The sequence below is a fragment of the Belonocnema kinseyi genome, chromosome 7, assembly GCF_010883055.1.
Source record: "Belonocnema kinseyi isolate 2016_QV_RU_SX_M_011 chromosome 7, B_treatae_v1, whole genome shotgun sequence".
Lineage (NCBI taxonomy): Eukaryota > Metazoa > Arthropoda > Insecta > Hymenoptera > Cynipidae > Belonocnema > Belonocnema kinseyi.
The window spans coordinates 125,642,462-125,650,430 of NC_046663.1; positions in this window are offsets into that span (position 1 = coordinate 125,642,462).

A 7,969-nucleotide genomic window follows, 5' to 3' on the forward strand; every position below is an offset into this window, starting at 1 on the left:
TTTGACTTGTTAAGTGTGTGATAACGGGTCCGGAGTTCGCGCGCGAACTTTCGAACCTTGGCGGTAAAATTTCTGCCAGATGTGATGTAGTCAATCACACACACACACACACACATATATATATATAGTCTCTCAACCCCGCACCTTAGTGCCCGGAAGGCACAGATTTTAAATCTTGAATAAATTTAAATATTTCCTTCAGCCAATAATATATTATATATAATAATATAAATGATAAAAATACAGAATAAATATTATAAGAAATATTATTATTGTTATATTATTGCTTAATTCAGTATTTTTCTTTGAATGCAAACGTTTTTAACAACATACTTCAAAAGTTACTGGCTCCTTTAGCATTTCACTAAAAATACGAGTTTTTTCTTGAAGTATCTTTTGGGTAAATTGGTTGACCCGAGTCGCGTTTTTTGGTTAAACCATTCTAATAAAGCGGTCTCTAATTCAGCATTGTCAACAGATTTAATTGATTCTTTGATTCTGAACTCGAAGTAGTTAGATTTCTTAATACGGTTATCAGTGTGTACTAAACAATCTTGCGTAAATAACTTTCACTAAGTTTGTATTTATTTAAGATTGCATTTCCCGATTCGAAATTTCTAAAGTCTTGTAAAACTAGATATTTTTCTCATGACAGAAAAGTTTTTTCTTTCGTGTTCAGCCATAATATCGAAACATTGAATGAACTGTACGCATATCTAGCGTGTTACACGCCTGTAAACTGGTGCCAGCCAGCAGAAAAGTCATAAGAGTCCAGATAACAATATTTTGGCACTAAGCATGTCGGACAGCTGCCCTCACAATGTAACCTCGTATGCAAGTCGTAACCTTCCATTTAATATTTCAATCAATTTTGAACAGGTACCATTTTCGTACCAGTTTCGTTCCATTTAGTTACTGCCAGTTAATCAAAAGAATTTTGATCCAATCGTTAATGTAATTTCATACATCATCTAATTTTGTCCAAATCTAGAGATACCAGTTCAAAGTGTAATAAAGAATGTTTGTTTTTTTAATCAATAATTCAATAATAAAAAGTTTAAGTATCACCTAAGCATTCTGAGAGGGGAAGGGAGGTTTACGTAGATGCTTATTGTTGTATATTGCTAATGCAAAAATATTCTTACAGAGTGCGGTTCGAGAATGAGGAAAATTATGTTTGCGTAACACTTGATCGCCCCCTTATTTCAAAACATATTTTTTCGCACTTAATGTATGATAGGATTCATGAAATTATTCTATAAAAATTAATTTCTATAAGAAAATTGGAAAGATTGAAATATTACCTTCGTAATAAAAGCGTTTCTAACCTCCAATTCTTCTTTGTTGAAAAAAATCTTTCCAAAGCTTATCTTATATTTTTTCAAATTCTATACAAATTATTAATTAGAATTATTAATGTTTGACTTTAAGAATTATTACAATCATTACGATATAGTGATAATCTGATTCAAAATCGAAAAATGTTTTTTTTTTATTTTATATTAAACCATATATTTTTAAATTTCTCTCTCACGCAAAACCTGCGATGTAAGGACACCTAATGGCCTCACACTGTGTTGTATGTCGTGCTCACCAAGTGTGCTCACCTTCAGTAAACATTCATCATCCTCAGCTTTTTCGGACACAGTGCTTGCGGTCTTGGTAACACATCCCCAGATAGAAAAATGTCCGCTTTGAGCCCGCATGGTGCGGGCGCCACGTGCAGATCAATCCGCTCGTCGTGAGGGCAAGTTTAGCGACAGGTGAGTCAACAATTGAGTCACATATACGCCGCATGGCGTGTCCGCACGCATGCGCCGCATGGTATGTTAGCGATATAGATATAAATATTGCATCTAATTAGATACTTACTACAGGTACATTTTTTCTTGATTATGTCAAACTGCTTCAATGGAAGCGTAAACAATAACCCGCAATATAACCGCAATCGGCTGCTATAAGAACTGGAACGAAACATAAACGCTCAAAGCACTCACAGGACTTGCAGCAAAGATCTTTGCAGTGACCCACTCATCTGAGAAACCATCCGCACGCACAACTTAAGGCACTTCCTCAAGGCTTGAAAATTAGCCCATGTATATTACTCAACCAAGATTTTCTCCTACAATTCTGAATTGTTTGATTTCATATTTTAATCACAGAATATAAATGTCTAAATACAGAATCAAACATAGAGCTTTTTTCGAAAAATGGTCTGGTTCTTGTTTTTTTCCAATTAATTGAGAATTGATGCATTTTTTGCGCATAGGGAGTAGCAAACCGCCACCATGAGTGTACTCATGGTGAACGAAATATTGGGGCCTGTGTCTCGCTATGAAACTGCAGATGGTATAGAGTGTTATTTTTTCGACAATACTTTAAACATCGTAAAAGCTCGGATAGAGCCAAGGATTGAGACTGTGTGCTTGTCATGCATCACTCAACCTTCCTATTATTAGAGATTATAGTCTGTTTAAAGAAATTAAAAATGAATCAATATTAAGGAATTTAAATTTAATATTCTGAATTCAGGTCATTATATAACGACGAGACGATTAAAAAAAGATAGAAGAAAGTCGGTAAATCCCTTCAATTTCTGACTATACTTTTCTTCTCCGATTGTACGATAAGAAATACTGAAAAATGGATGCTGCGCCCAGATTTGAAAATTGTTAAATCGAAAAAGTATCGAATGTCCATTTATTTTATTTTCAAGGTTATTTTCTTTCACAGCAAGCCGGGGAGCCTATACTTTTTCGAGGTGGGGACCGAAATTTTTACAAAAATTATAAATATATTTCCAATCGATTTACATGATGGAGTGTGTACGAAATAAATCCATACAGTAATATGACCGAAAAATAAAAAACTACATTTTTACGTTCATTATTGTTACTTTTTTGCATTATTCGTCGTCTTTTTCATACAAATAATTACTATTCGATAATTTGAATTTTTCCGTTACTTTTTAAACAATTTCCAATTGCTTAAAGAAATGTAAATTATGTAAACAATTATTTAATCCCAAAAAATGTAAAAAATAATCGTATTTTCTGATTGAAATGTAATGTTTTGTCATTGTTTGGAGTAGTGCATTTTTCTAAAAACATTATTTAATCATTTAAACAATTATTTATTGTCTATTTTCCAAATTAAAACCGAACTTCGAAGCGTGCTTTCGCTTTATCGCATTTTTCGATTCGATCGGCCCGTTCTTCGAATGTCGAAAATCCGAATTCGATCCGTGCTACAGTCTGATCGGTTTTTTCGATTCGAATGCCCGTGTGTCGGAGAATCCCATATTGGATGTGCCTCAGATTGAATCAGTGATTCACTTTTTTATATAGTTTCTTTCAATTAGGTAAGCACAGTCCATCAATTAACCGAAAGAAGTCGGTAGTTCCCATCAATAAATTAATCAACAGTGAGAATATTAAAACAGATTAAATAATTATAAAACATTTTTCTTTTATTGAATAACGTTTGCAATTCGAAAGAATGTATATGCACCTTGGCGAACCGAATTGAGCCACTACAAAGTACCCGTAAAGACCCCATTGAGTTTCCATTCGGTTCCTTTTTAAAAAGCTGAAAAAACAGCAAACTCAACTTTTAAATTGTTGAAATTCGGATTCTACGTTAAAATTCCCTATAGAATGTCAGAATAATCGCAATAGTTTTTTGCGCGGCTCGCTTCGCTCGTAAGTTTGAGTGCGCCTAGGGCGTGCAACTGTTGGTGCTCGCGCTTCGCATTCTTACATTCTTACGTACACATTTTAAAATTAAGACTCAAAACATCCACCACTGTAATTTTGTAATTGTGAATTCTCTTTCGTTAAAAGAGAGTTTGAGCGCACCTACGGCACGCGACTGATGGCAATCGCACTTCGCACTTGGTCTTTGCATTTCTCCCGCATTCGGGCACAGATCTTTTAAAATCAAAGGTGAACGGACCGACAATTGGAATTTTGTGATTTTGATGTCTCTTTTGTTAAAGCTCTTTTGGCTTTAACGAACACATTCTCATCACGTATCTCGTGCTTCGCACTCGATTTTGTCTAACATGTCAACTTTTCTACATTATACACAACACTTTTATATCAATTATAATACATTTTTTATGTAACTCTGCCTGGGATTACTCATTAAAAAATTGCAAAATAAAAAGCAAATTGTATTTAGCCTGGGATTACTTATTAAAAAATTGAAAATAAAAAGCAAATTGTATTTATCATGACTACTTTTGTAATTGTTTCTTGTTTTGCTTTAAATTGTATTCTAATCTGCTCTGAAACTTGTATCATTTCAATAAATGTATATCATTACAATTCATAATATGCATAAAAATTAAATCATACTAATTCTTATTTCCTTGTTTTTATAATTTTTTATTTTTAATGTTGTTTTTTACGATTAAATAAAAACTACTGCGCATCTGCATAGGGTCTAATACAGGAACCTATATAGGAGCCTATGTCCTCTTTCGTCTTGTCTGTCCTTTTTTCAAAAATCTAATTTTTTTATATTTAAACTTATTATTTACGAAAAAAATCTACTCGTCCTATCGAAAAATGATTGATAATAAATTGATAGATCTTATTAGGCGAACAATTTTTGTCTGTTAATTTTAGTGTATACCTTGTTTCGTTTTTTCAAAAAAATTTAACATTTTTATTTTGAATGTTATTTTTTACGACTGAAGCAAAAACTACGTGTCCTATCAAAAATTATAGCTCTTTTTTTAGATGAACAAGTTTTGTCTCATTTTTTTTCGTAACTTGTGTCGAAGAGTGATTCATTATGAATTTGTAGTTTTTTCCAGTGGGTGTAGTTTGAGCTTTTTCATTTTTTTCGTATCTTGCATAGTTTAACCAAAAAATGTAATTTGTGGATTTTTTTATTTTTTTGGTAGGATCAAATTTGGAATTGTCAACTTTTCGGCCAAATTAAAAAAGTTGTTATCATAATCCTGTAGGGCCTTCAAAAAGCAAAGTTTTTCTTCTTTTGACTTTTTTCATATCATGTGTTGTTTGGCTTAAAATGTTCATTTTAGTTTCTTTTTTTGGATATTGAAAATGCCCTAAACCTGATGATTTTCTATTTATAGAAAAAAGTCATAGGGACAAATTGTTTGAGTTTTTGAGTACTATGAACAACCGAATATAGAATTTTTTAATCTTGAAAAAATGTGGTTTCAAACATTTTTGGTACGATCAAATTTGGAATTTTCGACCAAATTAAAAAAATTGTTATGACCTTGTAGGGATTTCGAGTAGCAACGCTTTTCTTCTCTTGACTTTTTTTCGTACTTTTTGAATTTTCATCCAAAATGGCTGGCTAACGAACTTGACCTTTAGTTTAGGACACTAAACGAGTGTGCCAAAGGAAAATCTAATAGATTAATTTTTTCAAAAGTTATCGTGTTCACAGACAGACACATTCGTAAAAAGCTGTTTTTCGGTTTCAGAGGGTCTCAAAACGTGGACCTTTGACAAAAACTTGTGTCAAACTTAATCAAATAAAAGTTTTAGCGATGAATAATTAATATTTCCTTTATACACTCAGAGAAAGTTGAGGAAATTTCTTGGAGTGAACTTATTTGTAATTTTATATTCTTGTACTCCCTAACGAAAGAAATCTCTGAGTTTTCTTTAGCGAAATAGCCTGGCCTATTTGAGTCTATAAACATAGTCGATTTGAAACAATATAATCTCGGAGATAGTCTGAGAGATGTGGGTCCTTTTCAAGATCCTTTCAGTGGTCCTTTTAAGAGTGGTGCGATGGTAATATAATGTTCCTTTTGTATTCGTCACGTACCGGGCGGGCAGAGTTATTCACAGTAATTGGCCGTGGCTAATGCGCTCTCCCTTTTTACATTTCTCTTCAAATTATTAACACTTTTTTTTTAATTGATGAATTTTTTCATTATACTTATTCATAATTATAACTTATATACTAATATGCAATTTTCTAGTTGAACTCAAAAATGTTGTCTTTTTTGGCGTATCTCATTCCATTTACGAGAAACGTTGTATTAATTCCAATTTTAAGCATTTAAAAAAAAGTTAGATATCTGAAATCATCGAAACCCGTAGATTCCGAATTATTATTTTTTAGGCTGTTAACTATGAAATTAAAGAAATCTACTTCTAAATTTTAATCCGAAAGCTTAACAAAGGACCCTTGAGTGTCGGCTGCTCTATTGATATAGCCTCTCTGCTTGTTATTTATGATCGAATTCTTATTTCAATTTCAGCCTCTCTGCTTGTTATTTATGATCGTATTTCTATTTCAATTTCAGAAAGGACATTTTAAAGCCTTTAAAACATTTCAAAGAACTACCGAGACCTTAAAATATATCTACCTATTTGTCTGCCGAGAATTTCTCTAAACTTCTCTGACCTAAAGAATTTTTAGTATATACTCAGAGATTCTTTTCGGTAGGGCTATGCGCGCTTATGACATTTTCCTTATTTTAGTGGTCTAATTATCAGATTAAAATGCATATATGCTTTTTTAAGTACTATGAAATATAATAAATAATAATTATAATTTAAAATAAATATTAAAATACCTAAATCAGCCTGAATGCAATTTTAATATTTGTCGGCGATTTGTTTAATTTAGACTATTTACGAAGTGTATACACGGTCGGTACCGGTAAAAAAAATCACCGTTACCGACAACTTTTTTACCGGTTTTTTAGAAAGCATATTCCTAGAAAGGTAGCGGCAGAGCGCGCATATTCAAGGAATTCATGCAATTTAATGAACGTAGTGGCTAGCCTGCCGCTGCCGGCAACGTTGTTAGTTGTCGGTGCCGGCAAGATTGCATGTTGCCGGCTTTTTTCCTTTTTTTTCATTTTTTTTTTAAATCGTATACTGATGTATGTTGATGTGCTGATTATAAACCTGGACATGAAAACACCTGCAAATATAATTTTCAGTGTTAAAACTTTAAAAAAATTACGTTTTTTATTTACGAAGTTTATATACACTATCTGTACCAGCAAGAAGTATATTTCAAGCATACGAAAGAGGCTTTTACGCATTTTAGAGTAAGGCCATGTAACTTAGGAGTTGTTTTGATAGCTTTTGGCTTTTGATGCGTTTAACGAAACATTCTATGTATAAATCACACTTTATCGTCGATTTTCGACTCAAGAATGACTACTGACGTATCGTGGAGGTGGAAATGCATCCCTATGACTGGTCACAGAAATAATTTTGGTTGCACCCCTACCTCTTCTGACATTTCGTGGGGGGGGGGGAGACACCCCTGTGTCTAGTCGCTGAAATAATGTAAGATCGCACACCTGCCCATTCCAACGTCTCGTGGGGGAGGCACGCCTGTGACTGGTCAAAGAAAAAATTTAAGTTCGCACCCCTACCCCTTTTCCTACACCACGTGGGGGCGGGAAAGCACCCCTGTACTGGTCAAAGAAATAATTTACGGTGGCACCCCTACTCCTTTTCCAACGCCACGTGGGGCCGGGAAGGTACACTAGAGTCTATAGCGCGCAAAAAAGTTTCCGATCATTTCCACCAAGCGCAATGCGCATGTGCGCACTCTGTTCTCGACATCTTAGAGAATTCTTGGCAGATCATTTGAATGAATGCCGTAATGTGTAAATGTCCCTATTAGTACGATAACAAACATTATTCTCACTTTACGTGACCATTATTTTTAATATATAATGAAGTAGCATAACATAAAAAAAATATATGTATACTAGGGTGCGCCAAAAAAATAAAATGTTTGAATTTTGATTATGCGTAACAAAAATCTTGTTATACGTATCAAAATGAGTCTTCATGATTTTTTTTCATATTTTTGAAAAAACATCTTCAGTTAGCAGAAACTTTTTAAAGTTTAAAAGTTTGAAAACAGTCAGTTTTTCGATATGCTTTAATGTTCGGTCACCTTTCCTCCATCAAATTAGTTGTTACTGCACAAATTCATTTATTTT